The sequence below is a fragment of the Mustela nigripes genome, chromosome X (assembly GCF_022355385.1).
Source record: "Mustela nigripes isolate SB6536 chromosome X, MUSNIG.SB6536, whole genome shotgun sequence".
Classification (NCBI taxonomy): domain Eukaryota; kingdom Metazoa; phylum Chordata; class Mammalia; order Carnivora; family Mustelidae; genus Mustela; species Mustela nigripes.
The window spans coordinates 15,061,014-15,072,209 of NC_081575.1; positions in this window are offsets into that span (position 1 = coordinate 15,061,014).

Sequence of the window (11,196 nt, forward strand, 5' to 3'; positions counted from 1 at the left end):
GTGCAGAATGGGGATATTTGGATTTGTGTCACAACAAAAAAAAATGTCTTTCCAGTTGCCAAACTATGGAAAGAATCAAGATGTCCTTCAATGGACGAATGGATAAGGAAAATGTGGTCCATATACACTATGGAGTATTATGCCTCCATCAGGAAGGATGAATACCCAACTTTTGTAGCAACATGGACCGGACTGGAAGAGATTATGCTGAGTGAAATAAGTCAAGCAGAGAGAGTCAAGTATCATATGGTTTCACTTATTTGTGGAGCATAACAAATAGCATGGAGGACATGGGGAGTTAGAGAGGAGAAGGGAGTTGGGGTAAATTGGAAGGGGAGGTGAATCATGAGAGACTATGGACTCTGAAAAACAATCTGAGGGGTTTGAAGTGGCGGGGGGTGGGAGGTTGGGGTACCAGGTGGTGGGTATTGGAGAGGGCACGGATTGCATGGAGCACTGGGTGTGGTGAAAAAATAATGAATACTGTTATCCTGAAAATAAATAAATTAATAAAAAAATAAAATTTTAAAAACTGTCTTTCCATTCAATGACATAAATAATTATAAACCAACAACAAATAACCTTCTGAATTCTTTCTGATTGGCTTATTTTTGCACAAAATGATGTGTTAGGTGACAGGGATGAAATAGATTTGAAATATCGGTCAATGCAAATCTTTCCCCAGGAATTACTAGTAAGCTCTTATTTGGTGAAGGATTTATCTGATTGGTAAATTTGTGAAGAACAGACCGGACATGCTTAATTTTTAAAAATATGGCTGATAGGCAATAGAATTTTCCCTCCACACCAGAAATTGAGCAAACATGAGGATTTCAACAGTTCCTTGCATCTCATTCAGCCTTGTCCTTGGGATACGGTGAGAGGCTTTTATGTTACCGTGAAGGGAACAAAACAGACAATCCTGAGCAGAAAGAAGAAAGCTCTCCAGATGATCTTGAAGTTTCCATTTCAAAGATGAAAGTAATGGTAACGGTAAGAAGTCTTTGCTCCTTGAGAAGCAGAGCTGGGCTGTCTTTGTCCACTCTGCAGTGGGCAAGCTTCACTGTGAATGAGGCCCCCTTCTGAGGAGTCACAGAATGGGAAAGCCCTGGAATTTGTAGCCTGTTCAGAGAATCCAGATCTGCTGGTTTCAATCTGTAGCATTTCTAACAGTCCTAACCAATGGCCATGTGAATAAGATGGTCACAAATTGTGTTGATAATGGGTAATATTATGATTATTTGATTCAATAATTGAACAGTGTCATGGTATTTGCTTCCAAGAGTCTTTGCCCAAGTTGACAAGATCATCTATGTTTTCTTTGAAATTACAATGATTAGCCAGCTGATGTTGCTGGAAGCTGGTTGGTATGTTAATATGTAGTTTGGTAGAAAGGCAAAAGGTTGGGAGGTGGGCAACACCAAGATGTCTTGAGAATGAACTAGTTGACTCCAGTAAGAATCAGAGACCAATCACTTACACCATCTATTAATGGGGAGCTGTGAACACATTTTCCACTTCTGTTTTTTCCAAGAAAGGAGGAGCTTAAAACATAGCACCCAGGCACCTGGGTGGCTCAGCAGGTTAAGCTGCTGCCTTCGGCTCAGGTCATGATCCCAGGGTCCTGCATCAGACCTCTGCTCAGTGGGGAGCCTGCTTCCCCCCCTCTCTCTCTCTGCCTACTTGTGATCTCTGTCAAATAAATAAGTAATAAAATCTAAAAAACAAACAAACAAAAACCAAAAACAAAATAGCACCCAAAAACATTCCATTCAGATTCTGCTATTGCATACATTCCCTTTAAAACTGGAGTTTTGTTTTTCTTTGTTTTCCCGTAGGAAGAAAAAGTTACAGAAGAGACTGGTCGTCCTATCAAGCACCCCGGGATCCAGCCCCCCACCAAGATCTCTGCTCGGCAGGGAGCCTGCTTCCTCCTCCTCTCTCTCTCTGCCTGCCTCTCTGCCTACTTGTGATCTCTCTGTCAAACAAATAAATAAAATCTTTAAAAATAATTAAGATGAGGTCATAGTGGATTGGGGGGGATGCCTAAAGCCCATGAGTGGCATCTTTATAAGAAGGTCATGTGAAGACACAGACCCACACGGAAGACAGATATGCAATAATGGAGGCAAAAATTGAATCCATTTCTGTGGTTTCAAGCCACTATTTTGTGGTAATTTATTGTGGCAATCCTAGGAAACTAACACATATGGTCAGGGGAGGCTGGGGGGGAAGATACAGAGGTCTGATGAATGAGCCTCTTTAACTTTTCCCCTGATCTCATTTCTGCACTCATCCGATATTTGACCTTTCATGGTACGTCCACAGAGCAGCCGGCATCCAGCCTCCACTGAGGAGCCTCCCATGCAGGCAACTTTATTTTCAAATTTCTATTGAGTTTAGTCTTTCAGGTTTTCTCATGGGGATTCTGCTGTCAAGGATTCCAAGGGGACGGCCACACTCCCTTGATGTTCTGAGCGTCACGTGGACTCAGGACCAACAAGTAGAACAAGGTCAATAGACCCTGCCTTCTTGGGGTGTCTCAGCTCAGAGTCGGCTTGAGACTCTTTCTCCCTCTCCTTCTGCCCTTTCCCCTCCCTCATAAAAATAAAAAATCTTTGCAAAAAAAGAAGCCCCGCATTCTTGTTGCAGCATTTTTGTTGCACATGTTTCTGGGTGAACAAAAACATGGGTGCATCTGGACCCTCGGTGTCATCTTCTGCTCTGCCTTCATACTGCTGAACAGTAGCAAGGGGAGATGTAATATTGGATTTAAGAGATGAGCTTTGTAGCACTATTAGGCTTTGTTGATTAATTTATTAGTGGAGAGGCGCCTGAGTGGCCCAGTTGTTAAACATCTGCCTCTGGCTCAGGTCATGATCCCAGGGGCCTGGGATCAAGCCCCGCATTGGGCTCCCTGCTCAACAGGATGCCTGCTTCTCCCTCTTCCACTCCCCCTGCTTGTGTTCCCTCTCTCACTGTCTCTCTCTATATATCAAATAAATAAATAAAATCTTTAAAAAAATTTGTTAGAGGATATCGTCAAAAGATGAAAGAGGAAGAGTTAAAAAAAAAAAGACCTTGACCTTCCTTAACCAGGTGGCCTGAGAATATAACGATATATCATCAGACATAAGCTGTATGACAGGGACATCAACTTGTAGGGAAGGACCAGGGATGTGACCCGAATATCCTGCTTTTAGATTAAGCACGTATTTTATAATAGCCTCCATTCTTCCAATCATTTGATTTCAAACATCCAAGGAGACTGTTTTCAAAATAACTTTTCAAATCTGTAAGAAATTTCGCATGAATTTTTTGGACGCTTCAGATCCAGGCTAGGCAATACGTATCTGTAGAATTGATTTCATTAGAACTGCTAAGTTTGTGAATTCCAGATTTCTGCTTTTAAGTGAATATATCAATAACGGACAATGTGGTCCTTGCTGCGAGAAACAGCGTGGTTGGAGGTAGCGACCCTAACTTAGGTGGGCAGTGTAGGGTAGAGGCTAGGAGCTCTGGCTTCTGAATCAAACAGATCTGTCTTCAAAACCCAGCTGTGCCAAGTGTCTACATTACTGAACTTCTCCTAGCCTCCCTTCCCCATATGTAAAGTGGAGAGGATGGATTACCGACCTTATAGAATCCTTATGAGTATTTCATGTGATAATGATAGCTCCAACCTTCTGAAATTCTCATTTCTGTAGGTTAAAAAAAAAAATTAAATACTAGCATTTTGCATCTTTTAACCTCTACACATCAAACATTACAAACGATTATTCCAGTGATCCGGGCTGCAATTGAGCTCCCGGGATCACTGGAGGATGTTAATTTTGCCCAGCACAGGGTGGGTATGAACTTCTGGAGGGCAGAGAACTTTGTGTTCTTTGTTGCTGTTTCCTCAGTGCACGGAAGGGTCGGCACCTGGCACACAGGAAGGGTCCAGCTACTGATTGTGACTGAGCGAATGAAAGCACAGTCAAGGCCAGATAAAGGGGTAACTTGGTCCTAACTCACATATTTTTTGGCCTTTCCTCTTTTCAAGGCTGTCGAGACCAAGCTGGGGTAAATTGCTCCAGAGTGAGTATCCACAGTGAGGACGGATCGGACTCACAAGGTAATTGCTTGCTGCCTCTTCATTTTACTCGAAGAAATAGTTGGGGTGCTTGCTCAGAAGAGTCAGACACTTGGGGCACCTGGGGGGCTCAGTGGGTTAAAGACTCTGCCTTCAGTTCAGGTCATGATCTCAGGGTCCTGGGATCGAGCCCCACATTGGGTCTCTGCTCAGCAGGGAGCCTGCTTCCCCCTCTCTCGGCCTGCTTCTCTGTCTAATTGTGATCTCTGTCTGTCAAATAAATAAAATCTTTAATAAAAAAGAAGAGTCAGACACTCCATATTTTTCCCCAGCTCAAGAAGCAATTAAAAGGACTAGAGAAAAAGGTCGAAATGACCGAATCACTATCACTGGAGAGGTAAAAAGGGTCTGCTATAAGCCTTTTGAAAAAAACCTGTGGAAAAACAAGAACATTTCCCGTAAAGAAAGGAAAGGAAATTTTCTACATCGTGGGAAGAAAGATAGTGTTATCAAGAATCTGAGTTACAGTGCAAATACAGTTTTTGCGGCACCGCAATTTTAGAAAGGCTATATTTTGACAAGTATTCAGTTTCAGCATTTCCCCGGGGTAAGAGGCTGATGGTAAAATACTGAATACAAAATAATAAATGAGAATTCTTACCATAGTGCACATCCCTTAACCATTCTGGGGAGGTGTTTAAAGTCACTAAGCTGTTACAAGATTTAATCTGACAGTCACTTTTAAAGAAAATGTGACAACTGCTGATCTTTTTTTAGCACAATACAAAATGTGGTAGAAAAATTTTCTTTTGGGATAGACCTGTGGTCAAATAAAATTCACTTAGAAAGCAAGCAGAAAACCGATTTCTTCTGGGTCTATCCATTATGCTACTGCAGTGGACAATTTCACTGGTATCAGATGTTAGGATGATAGGGTCGGGGGAGGAGGGAGTCCAAGGAAGGACAAGGTCCTATCTATCCGCTCCCGCCCCTAGGATGACCATCTTCACAAACCAGTTTAAAAGGAATTTCCAGTGCAGCTTTGGTGGGGAAAAAGGACTTATAGAAGATCAGTGTAGTTTGAGGGATAGAGAAAGAACTTGAGTGGACAGTGCATATGTTCATTGGTGTGTTTTTATCTGTCTCAGGTTGGGGGGGGTGTTTTTTTAACTGCACTAGAGCCTTCTCCTCCATCTCATTGAGAGGTGGCCCAGAGCAACTTTCTCACTGGTTGAAAAGGCAATGGAGGCCCAAGTCAGACCATGTTGGTTACTGCTCATTGGCCTTCCTACCTCCAGGTCTTTCTTGACAGCAGAACCCTGACTCTCAGGCCTTCAAGCCAAGAGCTCTTGATCTCACGGAAGGTGTCCCTGGCCACTGTCATTACTGCTCCAAGCCAAGCATGGTGATCCCACTTCTCTTGCCACCTTTATGGCTGGTCATGTGGCCTAGATCGGTCAGTGACACAAAGGAGAAGTCCACTGACGGGTTTGGAGGGAGGCTTCTGAGAAAGGTTTTCCTCTCTGATCAAAGAAAGAAGCATACAGAAAATCTCCTCCTCCCACTCACTTCCTGCTTCTGGAAGTTGCTTGTGTGATGTGTGGAGCTGCTTTGTACAGTGCTGGATGGAAGACTGCTTTCCCACTGAAGGTGACAGAGTGGAAAGACAGAACTGAGGGCTTGAGCTGCAGTCCCTTCTCTAGAACCACCTGTTTCCAAAATTATTATTATATGAGAAAATTAAATGTATTGTTTAAACGGGTGTTAGTTACTCTACTATATGAAGCCAAAGGCAACCTAAGCAACAAGACAGATAAACGAAATGACATGTTCAAGAGCACTGAAGTCATAGCGGGCAGTGCAAGGGTCAGGTGTGGAGTGAGTATGCTGTTTGAAATTAAATAGACCCATGTTCAAATCTCTGCTTCCCCATGTGCTCTAGAACAAGGTCTGCCCTGTTGCTGGGCCTGTTTTCTCCCCAGCAACATGGGGATAACATGGGCAATGGGAGGGTTCAGCGAGACTGTATCATGTGACTGATAGTCAATAACAGCTTTTCTTCTTCTCTTTCCTCCCTGATGCTGCATCCAGCGCCATCTTTTTTTTTGTTTGTTTAAAAGACGGACGTATTTTAGGAAAATCAATGTTAAGAATTTTAACGCAGTGACAATGTTTAAATTCATCTTATTATTATTATTATTTACAAAATGCATCTGAAAGAGTGCGATCTTTGGACCGCCTTATCTTTCCTCTAGAACTATATGAGCCGTTGGATGTTTGTGATGAAATAGTACTTGTGTTCCATCTCAGAGTGCCTGAAGGACTAACGTCCCTTCATTGTGAACATTTCTGTGTATTGACAGTGTGTCTCTTCTCTCAAAATCCCCCAGACACTAGAGTAGTGAAGATCTGGCTCTCTTGTTCTGAAAAAATGTTCGGCTGCTGGGAATGCAGTGTATCATCTTGAAAATCTTTAAGTGCTTTTTAGAAAGTATCCTTAAGTCTATTTTTGTACTGCTATTTCAGACCCTCATGACAAAAAGCAGATGAAATGAGTGGCTCAGTTGTTCCTACCTGTGATTGTTGGAAAGGAAATGACATCTAATGACATCTAATGACATCTAAATAACAGGGATTTGGTAGCAGGCCATGGTGTCTCTTCAACACGGATGTGGACAACTTCACCCTCGAGCGGACGCTCTGTGCTCCATTTTTTTCCGGGTGGCATCTTACTAAACGGTGCCAACAGCTTTGGGGTAGATTCTATCCTTCTGTTATTTCCATCCAAGGACAAGAACACTGAAATCTGGGGTACCTGGGTGGCTCAGTGGGTTAAAGCCTCTGCCTTCGGCTCAGGTCATAATCTCAGGGTCCTGGGATCAAGTCCCACATCAGGCTCTCTGCTCAGCGGGGAGCCTGCTTCCTCTTTTCTCTCTCTCTGCCTGCCTCTCTGTCTACTTGTGATCTCTCTCTCTCTCTGTCAAATAAATAAATAAGATCTTTTAAAAAAAAAAGAACGCTGAGATCTGAGGAGTTTAGTGGTCTGTCCAAGGTCACATAGCCAGTGAGAGAGGTATGGCGGGGACTGGACTGAACCCCAATTCTGGCAGACTCAGGAGCTCATGCTCTTGATTGCTACACTGTACTGCCTGTTTTCCTGAGTTGTCACACTTCCGTGAACAACTGGACACAAACACGTATCATTCTTCGTAATACCCATTAGAACTTATTGAGTACTTACTATATGCCAAGTCAATGGTCGTTTCATCATCAGAACAACCCTGAAGGGTAGGTATAATTGCTAGACTAATAAATTCTTTCTTATAATAAATACCAACATCAATATCAGTTAATGTTAATATTAATTATTAATGTTAATATTAGTAACAATACTGATTAATAATATTAGCCTTGATTAATGATGTTAAGTTAAATACTAATTGACAGCATGAATTATTTGCTATTAATTAAAATGCTAATGGTACTTATCAATAACATGATTAATACATATATTATTAATTACAATAACTTTACAGATGAAGAGAATGAGGGACAGCGGTGGGCTGCAACTTGTCCAGGTTTGCACAGTTGGTGAAGTTATTTCAATTCCACCACCACTTGATTCCAAAGCCTGGGTTCTTTCCAGTCTATGGTATAGCTCCCTATTGTAAGAAGAGTCAGCCACCATGGGAAAGCTCCTGCATGTTTACAATGGAAAACATATTGGGGCGCCTGGGTGGTACAATGGGTTAAACATCTGACTCTTGGTTTGGGCTCAGATCATGATCTCAGGGTCGTGAAATTGAGCCCTGTGTAGAGCCCCAGCCCACGTCGGGCTCACACGCTCAGCACCAAGTCTACTTGATCCTTCCCTCTCCCTCTGCCCCTCCCCCTACAACATAAATAAATAAACCTTAAAAGAATAGAACAGGAAACATATCTACAGAAATGTATTTTAAGGGTCTCAGAGGCCTTACTTGTTTTATTCCACAACTTGAGCAACACTGGGTACCTACTAGGCACTCAGTGATTAATTGATTGGCCAACGAACTGATGGATAACAAGCAATAGCTTACTTGCACACATTTCCCTCTGAAGAATTATTTAAGGGCCTGACAATGATGTGAATCTCATCATCATTTGCAAAATACCTATTATGCTTTCTTTTTTTAAAAAAGAATTTTATTTATTTATTTGACAGACAGAGATCACAAGTAGGCAGAGAGGGGCAGGGGAAACAGGCTCCCTGCTGAGCAGAGAGCCCACTGTGGGGCCCTATCCCAGGACCCTGAGATCATGACCTGAGTTGAAGGCAGGCACTCAACAACCGAGCCACCCACGCGCCCCCTATTATACTTTCTTAATGGCTGCAGGAAACTTCCACAGCCATAACAATTTCATCAGTTTGTGGAAGTCTTGAGGATGCAATTATCAAAATGAAAGCTGGTTGCATCATTCTTTTAAAGGCCAAATACAGCAGAAGTTTTATAAGAGGAAACATAAAAAGGCTAAGGACCTCATCTTTCATTAGACTTTCATGCTGAAGCTGAGAATTGAATATGAGTCAAAGTAGTTTGCAGAGCTAAAATTTTAAGTGTCATGGCCATTCTCTCCAGCAGGTACATCAACTGAAATTCCTGACATTTTCTGAAATCATTAACTTGAAAGGACAGAATGAGTGGGAGCAGAGGTTGATGTATACTCTGTGAAGAAAACAAAGTGTGGTTTTTTTTTTTTTAAATGCCCTGCAATTTCCTTTATATAATTTCACATTGGGGAACCGATGGAAAACTAATGAGTTAGAAGAAATGAACAAGACCAGAATCTAGTTCTGGCTATGTTGCTGGTTTACTGTGTGACTTTGGGAACATCATCTCATCCCCTCTCTGGAGCCCCATTTCCCCAACTGTGCAATGAGGGCTTGACCATGTGATCTGTAAAGCCCTTTTCATGTGCAAGTCAGCTCCTTCTCTTTCCTTTTACACCCTCCCCAACCTCTTTTATTGCCATGGGAGAAGGAGTGGATGTTCTTGAGTTTAGAGCAAAGTCCCTTGAGTAGTAAATGCCTTGTCTCATGAACCTGGAAAGCACTATGGAAAGTGAAAAAAAGCCAGACACACAGAAGGACAAATGCTATATGATCCCACTTAAATGAGGAATCTAAAATAGTCAAACTCTTAGAAGCAGAGAGTAGAATGTTGGTTGCCAGGAGCTGGGGGCTGGTGAAACAGGGAGATATTAGTCAAAGGGTACTAAGTTTCAGTTGTAAGATGTGTAAGTTCTAGAGATCTATGGTCCAGCATGGTGCTTATAGTTAACAATGCTGTATTGTACACTGAAATTTTGCCTAAGAGGATAGATCTTGTGTTTAAGTGTTCTTATCACAAAATAATGATGATGGTGGTGGTGGTGATGATGGTGATCATGATAAAAATAAAGAGGGTAGGAGGAGCCTTTGAAGGCGATGGATATGTTTATGTCAAAGATTATAAAGGGCGTCTCGCTGGCTCAGTTGGAAGAGCATGTGATTCTTGATCTCCGGGTCATGAGTTTGAGCCCCACATTGAGTGTAGAGATGACTTAAATAAGCTTACAAAAAGATTATGATGCTTGTTTCACAGGTGTATACTTATCTCCAAACTCATCAAGTTTTATATGTTGATATTTAAAGTATAGCTCTTCATATGTGAATCATACCTCAGTAAAGTGGTTTGAAAAGGAAAATACCTTGTCTTGAGCAGAAGGTACGTGAAGGCTTAAGGCTCTTCACTCATTTCCAGAGCTAGTAGCGTGTTCCATGTGTATATTAACTCAAGATTCTTGTGGTTGCCAGTGACTTAACCCCAGCTGGAATTTTGCTTATACAAAAAAGAGAGACCTACTCATTCACATAATCAAGCCATGGGAAGGGCAGATACAACTGGAACGAAGGACCCAAATAACTGACAGGATTCGCTCTCTTGCCCTTTGCCTCCCCCTTTCTTTTTCTGACTGCCATCTCTGCCTCTCTGACAGTCAGCTTCATTCTCAGAAAATTTCTTCCACAGTGCTGGACATAGGGAAGCTGGCCACTTCTGTGCTCATACCTCCCAGAGTTTCTGCAAGAGAAAAATTTCTTCTCCCTCTTTCTAATGGCAAGTATTAAAAGATCCTAGGAAGGATCGGCCTACCTTGGATCAGGTGCCCGTGTCTATCTATATCAATCCCTGTGTCCAGGTAACAGAGTTCTCTAACAACGTAGCTGTAGTGCTTCCGGTGCATGGCTGGAGCAGAGAAGAGAGCATTTCCCAGAAGGGGAGCATTGTTCTGAGTAGACAGAGCCCAGATAGCCACTGTGGTGAGGCTCCACTGTCTGGGATGGAAGTCTACTGAGTACAGCCCACAGTAACACAGAAAGGTTCTATGGCATTTTCATAATCAGGAGATGCTACAAACTGAATGTGTGTGTGTCCCCCTCAGAATGCATATGTTGGAATCCTAACCCTCAATGTGATTGTATTAGAAGATAAGACCTTTGGGAGGAGGGTAGGTCATGAGCTGCAGCCCTCGGGAATGGGATCTATGTCTTTATCACACACCCCCAGAGAGCCCTCTCAGCCTTTAGCCATGGAAGGACATAGCCAGAAGATGGCCATTTATGAAGCAGGAAGTGGGATCTCACCAGACACCAACTCTTCCAGTGCCTTAATCTTGGACTTCCCAGTCTCCAGAACTGTAAAGAGTAAGTTTCTGTTGTTTATAAGTCACCTAGTCCATGGTAATTTGTCACAACAGCCGGAATAGACTAAGACAGGAGAGTCTTGGAAAAGCAAATATGTTGCATGTTGAATTCAAAGGATCGAGGGACTGAATATGCTTTATCAGTCTCTTTTCTCCAATGCACACATGCAAGAGACAACCATTTTTTATAGTGTCACTCAAGGAGTGAGCAATAGAAACTTCATCCATTTTTTATTATTCATAACACTACTTGATACTTACACAGATGGCATTTTCATCAAAGGATTTCAGAACATAAAATTAGCAAGTATTAGTCAGTTTTCAGATGGGAAGTCAGAGGTGCTGAGAAGACAAAGCCAGGCACTGTGAGTCTGCCTGGGATGGTGAACTTCTGGAAAGTA